Source organism: Lissotriton vulgaris, chromosome 1_1, assembly GCF_964263255.1.
Source record: "Lissotriton vulgaris chromosome 1_1, aLisVul1.2, whole genome shotgun sequence".
Taxonomy (NCBI): Eukaryota; Metazoa; Chordata; class Amphibia; order Caudata; family Salamandridae; genus Lissotriton; species Lissotriton vulgaris.
In genome coordinates this window covers 1,814,972,424-1,814,988,951 of record NC_141685.1, presented here as the reverse complement: position 1 = coordinate 1,814,988,951, position 16,528 = coordinate 1,814,972,424, and the positions used below count along the sequence as shown (strand labels likewise).

The following is a 16,528-nucleotide window of genomic DNA, read 5'->3' as shown; positions in this document are numbered from 1 at the left end:
AAACTGAGGTGTGCTCTACCTTTTGAGAATCTGGGACATGATCTGCTGTAACTCCAATTTTAGATTTGAATACATGAGATACCGGTGGTAGTCTCCTGTCTCTTCCTCTATGCCAGTCAGATGAGCTGCTGACAGACCATCTCCCATGCATATGGCAAACTGCCAAGGTTTTCTTGCCTCCTAGTGCATTGCACACTTGACTGTCAAATTCTGTACTGGTCTGTATCAGACTTTAGGCAGACATAAAGCAGGAACACTTCAGAGCTAGATGAATCACTGTCAGTTTCAGCAGACTTAAATATATTCCGATGTTCTTCTGCGACCATAGTACATTTAAGGTCAAGGTGTCCAGATGCATTTCCCACCCTGTCAGCGACGAATGTCCCCACATAGTAGTATTAGGACAAGGAGGATAAACATCTCCACTCTGAACACATTCTCCAGTGATGTTCACCATGCTAAAGTGTGAATCAACTGGTGGTCTGAAAGGGTCATGCCCTGCAAGTTCACAACGGCCACAAAGTGCCAATAGCAATTTTCTCATATGAACACAAGCATCTGGAACTAGGAAGACAAAATATGCCTGAACACCCAGCAAGCTCTGGCTGACTGAGTTGGAAAGATTGAAAACTAAGACGCCATGTCCTGAATATGAACCACCTGCTCGGGAGGAAAGAAAGCTTTAATGTTGTGAGAGTCTAGGACCGCTCCTATGAATTAGAGAGATTGGGTTCGGTACAGATTGGATTTATCTTGATTGATGAAAAATCAAAACATCGCAAATGTGAGGCTGTAATTTCTAAGTTCTTCAGAAGGAAAGCTTGCCTTCAGCAGCTAGTAACAGATACGGACAGTTATAAATAGCTTGATGGTGTAGGTATGGAACCAACACAGCCAGTAATTATGTAAATAATCAATAGAAACACCCTGAAACTTAAGTGCAGGTCTCTGGCCATAGGGAGACAGTATTGCCTGTCTTGCAAGTCCAGAAAAACACATCAGTTGTGTGACTTAAGAGCAAACAGAATATGGAGGTGTCACCATCTTGAACTTTCTAACTTATTTATGTTTTAATTTGTTTAAATACTTGAGATACAGAAATGGTTTCAACCTCACTCCTCATCTGGAAATGAGGAAGTATATGTACCAAAAACATTGACTCTCTCTTGGAGAGGGGCATTAGCTTCACCGCTTTCCATGCCTCGAAGAGAGGGAGAATCTTTTTCATCAAGATTTTTGTGTGGAAGGAGGAAGGGGTAAGATTAGTAAAACAAAATTAGGTTTCTTCACAAATGATAATGCATAAACTAACTGAATGAGCTGCAGAGCCCACCGGCATGAGGTTACTTTTAGACACCAGGAAGAAAATTGAATAAGTCCACCACTGACTGGGATCATATGGTTCAGAACACACAAATCAAACTTGCTTACTGGTCGGAGCACAAGAGGGTGAAGAGGAGTAAGGAGGTTGCTTGTTCCTATATGGGCCTTTACCGCTGTACTTTCTGCAGAAGTATTGATGCTGTTGTTGCAAGGAAGCCTGCATCAGTTGGAACTTATGTGACTTCACACAAGTCCACAACCACTTATACTTTTAACTCTTGTACCCTGTTCAATAACCGAAATCCTACGCCTATGCACATATACTTATGAGAAATGCTAGAATTCACTCCTTTAAAAAAACATTGTGGTTGCCTCTTCTGCAAGCTATCCTCTTTCTACTGCTTTTAGTAAGCAGTATTCATAATCAGATTCAAGAGTCTTATAAGGAATCTGTATTAAAATTGCACTTCAACCCAAGGATCAACAGTGTATCGGAAGAAAAAAAGTGAAGAGAAACTCGCTCCTATGAAATAATGTTTGGGGAATAGTACTTCAATCTACGATTTTATAAATGAGGCATAATTTTTATTTTGACAGCACAGTTTTTGAAAAATATTGGGTACAAAAGCCATAGAGTTAGGGCAGTTTTCAACAGATACGCGAGAAATGTTGAAATACCTAATTGCCTGGCATATTACACAGGCACATTACGTAGCATTCGCAACAAATCATTTGCATATAAGAAAATTCAGTCAGTCATTCAACAAACTTTATTTCGGCTGTTACTGCCATAAAAGCACAATATAATTTAACATTTAAATCCCCATTAATTTTAATGCATCACTATGTAAGAAGTCCCACCCCCCCTCAAGCAAATATCAGATGGGGGGGCATAAAACATGGGTAGGAGTCTCTGTCAAGGACACCTTTGAGAAAGTATTAGACAGTGCCATCAGTTAATTCAAAATCATTTAAAAACATAAGTTAAATAAAAAAAGTTAAGATGAGCTAATCCCATGATTAAGACAATTTAAAATCAAGGGTTAATCTAAAAAAGAACGAGGCTACCAAAGTTCTCTACTCTATTTTTTCAGTAGGTGTCTGCATTTGCACCACATTGCAAATAAAAACTTGGAGATTGCAACAGCTAATACAGGGAAAGTGTCATAATTTAATCTTAAAAACCTCTCTAAATTTTTTTATACCCAGGTTTCTACAAAGTTGTTGGACCCATTCAGATCTAGGCAGGCTATATGCGGGGCAGAAAAAGATCACATGGATCTCAGTTTCTTCCGCTTCAGGAAAGAAAATTATATAATTTACAAATTAAGTAATTCTCTAAAGAGAATGACTTAATATTGGGGCTAAACGAGTTTTAGCTCACCAAGCCTTGTGGCTCGCTTGGCGAGTCCTTCTTGACTCCAAGAGCCAAGTCATGGTTCCAACCAAAAGAAAATACATTTTTTTTAAACGAGATACAAGAGTTATCTACAGTTCAGTTGAAGGTACATTCACAAATCACAGATAAATAATGTTCATGAACAAGCTACAACACAGCTAGATAATGATAACGTTTATTTTACATTTAACTTAATAAAAATACTTCTTAGAAGTAATACTGCAGCAGACCTACAATTAACTTAGATGTGTCTTAAACAATATGCATGAAAACTTATGCAAGAACTATTTGTATATTTTTGACACTCTATTAACACGATGTAAAGGCATTCACTACAAAAGGCATTAACATTCTTCAAGATCTTGTGTAGGGTCCTTTGCTGAACCAGGCAGGAGTTTGTAGCTATAAACCATTTATTTATTGGGACGTTTGCACTTTTTCTGTTTGGTGGGGTCGTAGTCCAAGTAGTTCAGTCCGGAGTTCACCAGGGTTGGGAGGAACATCGGGTATGCTCTGTAAGACACCAATTATAAGCTAAAATGAACACGTGCCAAGGGGAAAATAAAGCCACAATATCATAATAGCCTAGCAAAGGAAATAATATTACCCGGGAAGGAAAATATTTCATGAAAGTGAATAAACAAGCACCTATTGGTATTAGCAAAGTGTACTTCGGAACTATCAATGTTGGCAACTCTTATGAGAGGTAGATTTACTGTCTGCAGCAGACAAAATTGGGTTGTACAACTATGGAAATAATTCCAACTATACAAGATTAGTTCATTCCTACTATCCTGGTGCTGCAACATTGAACTTTCATGCATTAACTGATATTTGCAGAAACATCTATGGCCAAGAACTTAGCAGATGCATTCACTCTATGGAAAGATACATTCTCCTTTATCTTTTCTATTCCCTCAACCTTGAATGGGTTTGACAAAAACATTATACTATTGTTTGGCAAATCATTGAGTTTGACTTCTATGTTCCGGTGATGCAGCTAATGAAATGAATAAATAATACCATTTTGAAAGGGGAATGTGAATCAAATGCCAGTAGTGGTTTTGTCAAGGTTATCCAATATATTTTTTTAAAGAAGACAAGCAAAATGTAAAACTAAATCGGATGCAATTTCGGTGGCATTGAAGATTTTAATATTGACAAGCAAGGATATAAACTTTTCTATAGAACTATGTATGTATTAACAATTGTGAATTAATTACTGTTATACCTACTTAAATCTCACTAAAGCCTTAGCATTAACACACATTAATATGTTTTAAATGCACAGCAATTTTGTTATCCAATATCTTTTTAAAGAAGACAAGGAACCATGTACAACTAAATCCAATGCAATGTAGGTGTTTCGAGTACAAATGGTTTTTAGAGGTCAGAGAATGGGCGCACTGCCAGTATGGAAGCATGAAAAGATAGAGTGAATGGTGGTGCAACTGGGTGAGTGGACAACCATATAACCACTCAAAGGAGAAGTCAGCTAGCTGTACTAATCCAACATTACAAAAAGAGACATACCCTATGCACACACTCCGTAAGGTTGAGAAGGTCACAATGTGGCCATGAACAATTGAGCAATTAATTGCAGAGGAACAACAGTAATACACAATGATAAGCAATCAATGCAATTGAATACACATATAAACGCAAAAAGGTCTTGTTGTCTTGGTTTAATTTATCACAGCTTGAGAACAACCAGCCGACACGTGTTTCATCGCATCTCGCGAATCTTCAGGGCTGGAAACAATACAAAAAAAGGGGCTATTCTTGCGAATGTATACAATTTCAACATGGCAAAAAATAGCCTATAATCCACTCGTGGCCGGCTATCGAGACAAGCATGATAGAAGAAAACTTCATGCATAAGTCTATATCCTTGAGAAGGTTTGAGGAAGACATCCTTTGGTGTGCTATGGTGCCCTTAGTGACATCATTCACTATATGCCAGTATTGTGTACATTTCATGCGATTGAATGAGCACTCATGCACATTGACACCCCAAACAATTCGTGTTCGGTCTGTGTGTAATCTGTGATTTTATGCCGAGACTATTCGTGGTGATGTGCTAAATTAAGTTCGACGGTGTTTTGAAAAAATCATGCGAACAATGAGTGCACCGTGATTGAATATAAAGTATTCCAACACATACCTCTGAATGGTTGTGCTTGGACCAAGAGGTCTAAATTTAGAAATAAATGAAAAAAGACAGGAGAAGGACAAGAGGCAAGGGAGACAAGAACAGAAAAAAGGCAGGGAAAGAAAGGGGAAAACAAGGAGAAAATCAAAACTAAGTATGTAACTATGCGCAGACTTAAGGTCTGATCTTATCTGTTGCATCAAGGATAATGCTCGCCTTGAAATGAAATAAGTGAAAAAACGAAAGGGGTGGGCTCACCGCTCTTCCGGTGATAATTCCGACCTGGAGGGGCCCAAGACCCACTTGTGGGACACCCCCGCGCCGCACGGCCACCAGCTGCTGCGTGTGTTCCCCTCTGCCTGCCTTCTGCCTCGCCGCCGGCCTCGCTGACGCCGTGGTCGCTCCCCTCTGGTTTCCCAGTTGTTTTGCCCTAAATTTGTGCTTGTCTGTTTCTGCCGTCTGCTCGCGTATTTTGCTGTTTTTCCTTGTTTTGCCCGTAATTTGTGCTTGTCTGTTTCTGCCGTCTGCTCGCGTATTTTGCTGTTTTTCCTCGTTTTGCCCTAAATTTGTGCTTGTCTGTTTCTGCCGTCTGCTCGCGTATTTTGCTGTTTTTATTTGTTTTGCCCTAAATTTGTGCTTGTCTGTTTCTGCCGTCTGCTCGCGTATTTTGCCGTTTTTATTTGTTTTGCCCTAAATTTGTGCCTGTTAATTTCTTTGTATCCCCTGTGCCGTGTCCAGTTTCCTTCCTGATTGGCCGCCTACCTCGCCGCCCTCCGCTCTCGCTTCCCGCCACCGACATTGGCCCCGCCCCTTTTTCTCTTCTGTTCCCTCCCCGCTCCCGCCTCCCAGCTGCTCCGCCCACCCGCGCACTTCGCCTTAAATGGCGACCGTGCGGACGCGCAGCGGTCACGCGCAGCGGGCGCGCCGATTGTGCGCCGAAGGCGCGCCAAAGGTAAGCCCGTCTACGCCCGTCCGCGACCGGATCGCGACCAGCGCCAGGACCCCTGGCCCCCGAAGACCCCGACCGACCCGCCTGACGTACTCCGCCGCCACCCTCACCGCTCTCAACACCGGCCGACTCCCAGAATGCCATCAAGCCTCTCCACGACGTACCCACGGACCCTTCAGCTGCCACGCCTGCAAGTTCACCTGCATCCGGACCTGCCTCGCACCAGCACCCACCAAGCCGAACACCAGCAGTACCCACCTCAAGTGCATCCTGCTCAACACCCGCTCCATCCACAGACATGCCATCGAACTCTGGAACCTCCTCGACACCACAGCTCCAGACGTTGCCTTCCTCACGGAGACCTGGATGAACGCCTCTTCAGCTCCCGACATCGCCATCGCCATCCCAGAGGGCTACAAGATCGTCCGGAGGGACCGAAACGCCAACCAGATGGGAGGAGGCATCGCCATCATCCACAGGAGCACCATCCGTCTCACGACCAGCACCGACAACTCCCTGACCACCGCCGAACACCTGCATTTCCAGATCCACACCAACCCGAACACCACCCTCAGAGGCACCCTGATCTACCGACCCCCTGGACCACGCACACAATTCAGCGAGGACATCGCCGACTTCGTCAGCCCACATGCCCTCCCCTCCGCTGACTACATCCTCCTGGGAGACCTCAACTTCCATCTGGAGAACAACAACGACCGCAACACCAGCACCCTGCTCGACAACCTCACCAACCTGGGACTCAAGCAACTGGTGTCCACCCCCACCCACCTCGCCGGACACACACTCGACGCTGTCTTCTCATCCAGCAAGGACATCAACTTCAGCCACACCACAGAGCTTCAATGGACGGACCACAGCTGCGTCCACTTCACCTTCAAGAAAACAACGACCCACCACCACCAGCAACAGACCGCCCGCAGAAGCTGGAACAAGATCACAGCAGACCAGCTCGCCACCTCCCTGAGCCAGCACCCTCCTGCCAGCTCAGCGAACCCCAGCCAGGCCGCCGACAACCTCACGAAGTGGATCAGCAACTGCGCGGACGAACTCGCCCCACTGAGGACCCCGCCCAGCAGACCCGGCAGCAAGAAAGCCCCATGGTTCACCGACGAACTCAAGAGCTCCAAGAAGAACTGCCGAGCCCTCGAAAGTCTGGAGAAGGGAACCGACACCGGACAACAGGACCTCCTTCAAACTTGCCACCCGGAAACACCACCAGCTGATCCGCGCCGCCAAGAAAACAGCATTCAAGGACCGGTTGGACAACAACGCACACAACTGCAAGGAACTCTTCAACATCGTCAAAGAGCTTTCCAACCCCAGCGCAGGAAACAACGACATCACCCCATCGCAAGACCTCTGCAACTCCCTGGCTTCATACTTCCACAACAAGATCGCGGACATACACAACAGCTTCAACAACCAACCAACGCACACCATGACCGAACAACCACCCCCCACCACCACCCTCCACGCCTGGACCCCGATCAGCACCGAAGACACCATCCGCACGATGAACTCCATCCACTCCGGATCACCGACCGACCCCTGCCCTCACCACGTCTTCAACAAAGCCGACGCTGTCATCGCACCCCACCTGCGAGACATCATCAACACATCCCTCGACACCACCATCTTCCCCGAGAGCTGGAAACACGCCGAACTCAGCCCCTACTCAAGAAACCAACAGCGGACCCCACCGACCTCAAGAACTACCGCCCCATCTCGCTCCTCCCGTTTCCAGCCAAAGTCATCGAGAAGACCGTCAACAAGCAGATGGCCGCTTTCCTCGAGACGAACGGATCCCTCGACCCCTCACAGTCCGGCTTCCGAGCCAACCACAGCACCGAGACCGCCCTCATCGCCGCCACCGACGACATCCGAGCCCTGATGGACAATGGAGAAACAGCGGCCCTCATCCTCCTAGACCTCTCCGCGGCATTCGACACGGTCTGCCACCGCACCCTAGTACGGCGCCTCAGCAACGTCGGAATCCAGGACAAGGCGCTGGAGTGGATCACCTCCTTCCTCGACGGGAGAACACAGAGAGTCCGCCTACCACCGTACAAGTCAGAGGCCACCGAAGTCATCTGCGGCGTCCCCCAAGGATCATCTCTGAGCCCCACCCTCTTCAACGTCTACATGAGCCCCCTCGCGGCCATCGTACGCAAACACAACCTCAGCATAATCTCCTACGCCGACGACACCCAGCTGATCCTCTCCCTGACCAACGACCCCGCCGCCGCCAGAGCCAACCTGCACGAAGGGATGAAAGAGGTAGCCGAGTGGATGACGACCAGCCGCCTGAAACTGAACTCGGACAAGACGGAGGTCCTCATCCTGGGCCCCTCTCCCTCCGCCTGGGACGACTCCTGGTGGCCTCCCGCCCTGGGCACCGCACCCAAACCGACAGACCATGCACGCAACCTGGGCTTCATCCTGGACTCCTCCCTCTCCATGACCAGGCAAGTCAACAACGTCTCCTCGGCATGCTTCAACATCCTACGCATGCTACGGAAGATCTTCTGGTGGATCCCCACCGAGACCAGGAAGACCGTCACCCAGGCCCTCGTCACCAGCCGACTGGACTACGGCAACGCCCTCTACGCCGGGACCACCGCCAAGCTCCAGAAGAGACTCCAGCGGATCCAGAACGCCTCAGCCAGACTCATCCTCGACATCCCACGAACCAGCCACATCTCCGGACATCTGCGAGACCTTCACTGGCTCCCCGTCAACAAAAGAATCACCTTCCGCCTCCTCACCCACGCACACAAAGCCCTACACGACCAAGGCCCGAGCTACCTCAACAGCCGAGTCAACTTCTACGCTCCCAAACGCCACCTCCGATCAGCCAACCACGCCCTCGCCGCCGTCCCCCGCATCCGAAGAGCGACTACAGGAGGAAGGTCCTTCTCCCACCTGGCCGCCAAGACCTGGAACTCCCTCCCGACCGACCCAAGACCACCTCTCCTTCAGGAAGAAGCTGAAGACCTGGCTGTTCGAGCAGTAGCGGCTCCCCCCCCCCCCCAGCGCCTTGAGACCCCACGGGTATGTAGCGCGCTTTATAAGTGTCACTGATTGATTGATTGATTGATTGAAGACCAGTTTTAATTTCAATAGTCGAGTTGAATTGATTAGCTGCAACAGAGTTAATGAAAAATAGATTCAGGCGTGAAAGGAGTAGACTGGTAAAGCTCATTTCATAGCTGAGGTACCAATGATGAAAATGAATCATTGTCACAAGTGATATTTGTATCTGAGTCCCACTAGTCTATCGGTTACTTCTGACATCTGTACTTGCATGCCAGACAGAGTTTGCAACATCTTAGTAAGGTATACATAGTAATGTAGTGAGATAGAGGAATCCTGTATTATCTGCAACCCACATCACTCTATCTGAATAATCCTCAAACCGTGTGGAAATTGTGTCCATACATGACGACAATTTGAATGAGTTAAGAAAATAATAAATATTGCCAAATTACCTGAAAAGCGTAATGCGCTCTGATAGATCACCCGGGAAATAGTATACGGGTCAAAAAAGTATTTAAATCGTTCCGTATCTGAAACATGATGTACAGGGGTAGTATTAGGGTAAAATATTTACACGTAGCATGAAACATGCATATATATCAAGTCAATGAAGGTAACTCAAGTCGCTTACCCACGTAATCATAAACGAGGGCTGAAAGAGGTCGCTCTGTGGCCTCGTGCACTTAGCCGTCTGAAAAGCAAACAGTTAGAGCACAACGTTATGCTCTATTGTGGAAAGGATTGGTGGTCTAGCCCCTAAAGGAATCGACTTATTGCGCTTACCTGAAGACGTCTTGTTTGCTTCGTATCTCCCGGGTTTCTGTGTTCGAAGTGCGGACACGTGACCCGGAAGTGGTTGTTATTTTAAAGCGTCCGGCCCATAGGTTACGTAATCGGCGTTTCAGAAAAAAAGATTTAAAGAAACAGCAGCAAGGATCGGAAGCCGGGATAGTGACACACACATATCGGAAGTGTGAAAAAAGTTTAGTTTATTAACTGGACAGTGGCGTATAGCCAAGAAAAGAAGTGTGCAATCTGTGTAAAAATTAATGTTCTTTTAGAAAGTTGCAACTGTATATAATGGTGGGGCATAAACTTAAAGATCATGCTGTGGTAACATGCCTTATATCATAAAGGCACTGTCAGTGCGCAGTATACAATGTGTGATTTAAGAGAAATTCTCGCAAATACCGCGCATGCATCGATACCTACTTCATGCCAACGTGAAATCATCAATATGCGGCGCAGAAGATGTTGTAAATGCCTCGCATGCAAAACCATTTGACATATAGGTTGAGGGAGAGGTAAAACGATATCTTCCCAACCTCTCTTACAATTCTAAGTACATTGTTGAATTCCATGTCGTTGTAGAAATGACAATATATGGTATATAAAATATTTACAAAAATTCACATTGCAATTCACCAACGCATATCTGCAAGTAAGTTTTCGTTTGATAGAAAATTGACAGTGAACCTGATATTCTATGGATACCTCCATAACAAACATCATATTCCTTTGAGACAAGTCACTGTATCCATTTCATCATGAAATTACATCGTGGTTTACGAAAACAAGATATGCTAGCCTGGTATTTATCGGTATTACTCAAATTTTAGTCGCCCAAGAAAAATTGAAGCTCTGAGTCGAAGTTAAGACCTAGGCCAACTGCGTACATTTTCATAATCCACATGGCCTCTGTACGTCTCAATTTCAGTTCTCTATTGCCTCCTCTGACTCCCAAATTAACCACATCTATGCCAAAGAAGGAAACAGCTTTGTCATGTTCAGAGTTTTGGCATCCTGCCACATGTAAGGCTACAGGATACCTGGGATCTTGTTTAATGATAGCCCTCATATGTTCTGCAATTCTGTCCTTAAGGGCACGTATAGTGCTCCCTACATATTGTTTACCACATTTACATTCTATAATGTATACTACGTATTTGGTAAGACAGTTGATGTTAGTATTGATAGTAAAACATTCGCCTTTGGATTACAGAAATGTTTAGTATTGCGTTTAGCCCATCTACACATGGCACAAAATCCGCATTTAAAAAAACCTTTGTTACGTGTGGACAGCCAATCTGTTGCATGTAGGCCATGTGGTACAGTAGGACTGAGTCTATTTCTGAGAGAATTACCTCTTCCAGATTACCCATGAACAGGTTGGCGAACGATGGGGAAAATTTAGATCCCATCGCCACACCCTTATTTTGGGATACCATTTCTTGTCAAAGACAAAGAAGTTGTTATTCAAGACCAATTCCATCATTTCTGATAACATTACAGTATGTTGATACAGAGAAGCTGGTCGGTTGTGTAGAAATCTGTTCATAGCAAGGAGACCCAAGTCAATGTTGATGCTTGTATATAAGGACACAAAGTCCATGGTAACAAGAAATGTGTCAGGTTGCCATTGAATATCTGATAAAATGCTCAGGATGTGTCTGGAGTCTTGTATGTATGAAGGCAGGTTGTGTACCAGTGGACCTAGAAAGAGATCAATGTATTCTGCCATCCTTTCCGTTGGACCCCCTATACCTGAGACTATTGGTCTACCAGGTGGAAAGGGCTGATTCTTGTGTACCTTGGGGAGTGTGTACAACCAGGGATACGTTGGTCTGAAGATTTTTAGATAAAGGTATTCTTGGTCATTTAACAGACCTGATTGTTTCCATATCAACAGTTTGTCATTAATCTTAGTTGTTAACGGACCTATAGGATTAATGGATATTGATTCATAGCAGGTGGCATCAGCTAATTGGCTGTGGATTTCCCCTTCATAGTCAGTTCGATTCATAATTACCACATTGCCACCTTTATCGGCCTCTCTAATGACGAGGTGTTCGTTTTTACTGAGAGATGTAAGAGCTGCACGTTCTCCCATTGTCAGGTTGTCATGGTACTTAAATAATTTTAGTAAATTGTTGGTATTGAGTTTATCAATGTCTTCTAACACCCGTTTGTGAAATTGATCTTTGGCATTACCCCCTGAAAGTGTAGGTATCCATCTTGATTTACTCTTTAAACCGCTAGAGAGACTGTAGTCTGGGTCTATGTCGAGTTCCATCAGAAGCCTATTCATGTCATGTGGGGAATCTTCCATCTCAGTAATTGATAACAATAAATGCGTTGCTTGTACATCTTTTATTGACAAAAAATCGTCTGTATTCGTCAACACAGGAATATTCTTATTACCTACATCAGTACTGGTTTTGTCAGAGAAATGTTTTTTAAGCTTTAAATTTCTAATGAATTTAAAGAGATCAATTTTGAGTTTACAGAGATCACCTATAGCAAAAGGATTAAAACTCAGACCCTTGCTCAATAGTGAGATTATATCTGGAGTTAAATCATAGGAAGAAAGATTAATTACTTGAACTTCTGTCTGGTTAACAGTGTTCAGTTCCTGTTCATTCCTGATCTGAGCTTGCTTCTGTATCCTACATTTTGGTCTCCTGCCCCTGCGGGTTTTGGATCGGGTGGATCTCTCTGGACCGTGAATCTGTTGCCTCTTCTTATTCTCTGGACCTCCTGAGAAAAAGTTACCACACTGCCAGTGGTTGAGGTCTCTGGTTCTCCATCACTAATCCCAGCAGTGCTGATTGAGGCATTGCTGGATGAAACGGAGCTTGCTCCTGCTGTAGGTGGATTGTTGGTATTTCTAGTTTTAGTATTAGTATTTGCACTACCATTCACTCTATCCTTTAGTGCTTCCATACTGGCAGTGCGCCCATTCTCTGACCTCTAAAAACCATTTGAACTCGAAATTGTTGCAGTCAGTCCAGGGTTGCCGCCTAGCACTCTTCAAACAAATCCTACTCGATTTGTTTGTCTTAATAAGACCGTTGCCAGATCTGAGCTCACATGGATCGTGGGAAAGCAGCAGAGGAACTCTTTGATAATTTAGCGAAAGGCATGTCCACCATAACTGCCACCACCAGTACCAATCCCCCACGAAAGGAAGGCTTAAGAGACAAGTTTATCAAACTTGAACGTCTAAAAAAACAGGAGAATGCTAAGTGGTGGGACGGCACCACTCTCAAACAGTATCAGAGATTAAAAAGAATACCTAGAGGTCTTAGGGGTCAAATTTTCCCCACCTATGATGACTTGGACACTGATATCATGTCCAAGTGGGAAGATTCACTTACTGTGAATTCAATGACCCTCATGGATATACTTATAGAGAGTGCTGACCGCAAGGTGACTAAATTGCAGGCCGATATCGCAGTGGTAGAACAAGAAATAAAAGATCTCAATATACCCGAAGCGACAATGAAGAACTATGATATTCTTGACGATATTCTCCTAAAACAACAAAATGATATCAAAAGTAGAAAAGCCAGACAGATCAGACGAGATGAGATTGACTATCAACAAGGCAGGGTATTCACCTACGCCAGTAAATATGATTCACTCATCCCTAGTACTAAAACTAGAAATACCAACAATCCACCTACAGCAGGAGCAAGCTCCGTTTCATCCAGCAATGCCTCAATCAGCACTGCTGGGATTAGTGATGGAGAACCAGAGACCTCAACCACTGGCAGTGTGGCAACTTTTTCTCAGGAGGTCCAGAGAATAAGAAGAGGAAACAGATTCACGGTCCAGAGAGATCCACCCGATCCAAAACCCGCAGGGGCAGGAGACCAAAATGTAGGATACAGAAGCAAGCTCAGATCAGGAATGAACAGGAACTGAACACTGTTAACCAGACAGAAGTTAAAGTAATTAATCTTTCTTCCTATGATTTAACTCCAGATATGATCTCACTATTGAGCAAGGGTCTGAGTTGTAATCCTTTTGCTATAGGTGATCTCTGTAAACTCAAAATTGATCTCTTTAAATTCATTAGAAATTTAAATCTTAAAAAACATTTCTCTGACAAAACCAGTACTGATGTAGGTAATAAGAATATTCCTGTGTTGACTAATACAGACGATTTTTTGTCAATAAAAGATGTACAAGCAACGCATTTATTGTTATCAATTACTGACATGGAAGATTCCCCACATGACATGAATAGGCTTCTGATGGAACTTGACATAGACCCAGACTACAGTCTCTCTAGCGGTTTAAAGAGTAAATCAAGATGGATACCTACACTTTCAGGGGGTAATGCCATAGATCAATTTCACAAACGGGTGTTAGAAGACATTGATAAACTCAATACCAACAATTTACTAAAATCATTTAAGTACCATGACAACCTGACAATGGGAGAACGTGCAGCTCTTGCATCTCTCAGTAAAAACAAACACATCGTCATTAGAGAGGCCGATAAAGGCGGCAATGTGGTAATTATGAATCGCACTGACTATGAAGGGGAAATCCACAGCCAATTAGCTGATGCCACCTGCTATGAATCAATATCCTTTAATCCTATAGGTCCGTTAACAACTAAGATTAATGACAAACTGTTGATATGGAAACAATCAGGTCAGTTAAATGACCAAGAATACCTTTATCTAAAAATCTTCAGACCAACGTATCCCTGGTTGTACACACTCCCCAAGGTACACAAGAATCAGCCCTTTCCACCTGGTAGACCAATAGTCTCAGGTATAGGGGGTCCAATGGAAAGGATGGCAGAATACATTGATCTCTTTCTAGGTCCACTGGTACACAACCTGCCTTCATACATACAAGACTCCAGACACATCCTGAGCATTTTATCAGATATTCAATGGCAACCTGACACATTTCTTGTTACCATGGACTTTGTGTCCTTATATACAAGCATCAATATTGACTTGGGTCTCCTTGCTATTAACAGATTTCTACACAACCGACCAGCTTCTCTGTATCAACATACTGTAATGTTATCAGAAATGATGGAATTGGTCTTGAATAACAACTTCTTTGTCTTTGACAAGAAATGGTATCGCCAAAAGAAGGGTGTGGCGATGGGATCTAAATTTTCCCCATCGTTCGCCAACCTGTTCATGGGTAATCTGGAATCTGATCTTATCTGGGGGGAGAAGGGCTCTCAATACATCAACTCTATAATCTTCTGAGGACGTTATATAGACGACTGCATTCTCCTATGGTCAGGCTCGGAATAATTACTCACAGAATTTTTCACCTATTTAAACAATAACACGTGGGAAATCAAATTCACTATGACATATAGCAAAACCAGAATCGAATTTCTAGACATCGAGTTGTATGTGATAAAGGACACCTTACATAGTAAACTATTCAGAAAATCTACTTCGTGCAACTCCATATTACATGCAGACAGTTCACACCCACCGCATCAGATTAAGTCTATTCCATATGGGGAATTTTTAAGAGCTAGAAAACTTTGCAGTGAAGAATCTCAATTCAAAGACTGCGTACATGACATGAAAAACAGGTTCTCTAAAAGAGGATATGCCAGTAAAATCATCAAACAGGCAGAAACAAGAATTAACAAAACGGGAAGAACAGAGATTCTGCAGCCCAAAAAACAACCTTTATCTACAGATAACACAATCAGGTTGATTACTGAATTCAATTTCTTTCATCATACTTTGAGAAAAAGCATGAGCAAACACTGGGGGATATTGAAGAATGAGAAATCCTTAATGCCTTTGTCACTGACAGACCCCAGATCTGTTTTAGAAGAGGTAATTCTCTCAGAAATAGACTCAGTCCTACTGTACCACATGGCCTACATGCAACAGATTGGCTGTCCACACGTAACAAAGGTTTTTTTAAATGCGGATTTTGTGCCATGTGTAGATGGGCTAAACGCAATACTAAACATTTCTGTAATCCAAAGGCGAATGTTTTACTATCAATACTAACATCAACTGTCTTACCAAATACGTAGTATACATTATAGAATGTAAATGTGGTAAACAATATGAAGGGAGCACTATACGTGCCCTTAAGGACAGAATTGCAGAACATATGAGGGCTATCATTAAACAAGATCCCAGGTATCCTGTAGCCTTACATGTGGCAGGATGCCAAAACTCTGAACATGACAAAGCTGTTTCCTTCTTTGGCATAGATGTGGTTAATTTGGGAGTCAGAGGAGGCAATAGAGAACTGAAATTGAGACGTACAGAGGCCATGTGGATTATGAAAATGTACGCAGTTGGCCTAGATCTTAACTTCGACTCAGAGCTTCAATTTTTCTTGGGCGACTAAAATTTGAGTAATACCGATAAATACCAGGCTAGCATATCTTGTTTTCGTAAACCACGATGTAATTTCATGATGAAATGGATACAGTGACTTGTCTCAATGGAATATGATGTTTGTTATGGAGGTATCCACAGAATATCAGGTTCACTGTCAATTTTCTATCAAACGAAAACTTACTTGCAGATATGCGTTGGTGAATTGCAATGTGAATTTTTGTAAATATTTTATATACCATATATTGTCATTTCTACAACGACATGGAATTCAACAATGTACTTAGAATTGTAAGAGAGGTTGGGAAGATATCGTTTTACCTCTCCCTCAACCTATATGTCAAATGGTTTTGCATGCGAGGCATTTACAACATCTTCTGCGCCGCATATTGATGATTTCACGTTGGCATGAAGCAGGTATCGATGCATGCGCGGTATTTGTGAGAATTTCTCTTAAATCACACATTGTATACTGCGCACTGACAGTGCCTTTATGATATAAGGCATGTTAC

The 16,528-nt window shown here is 43.7% G+C and overlaps 1 long non-coding RNA gene across 1 annotated transcript in view; it reads right to left on the bottom strand.

The window, feature by feature from the left end:
• Positions 1 to 2,075: 2,075 nt before the first annotated feature.
• The window catches only part of LOC147751265 (uncharacterized), a 34,787-nt gene continuing 20,334 nt past the window's right edge, over positions 2,076 to 16,528 (bottom strand). The window contains exon 2 of the long non-coding RNA XR_015295552.1: positions 2,076 to 3,235. This is a non-coding gene — a long non-coding RNA (uncharacterized LOC147751265). The remainder of the gene's footprint in view (positions 3,236 to 16,528) is intronic.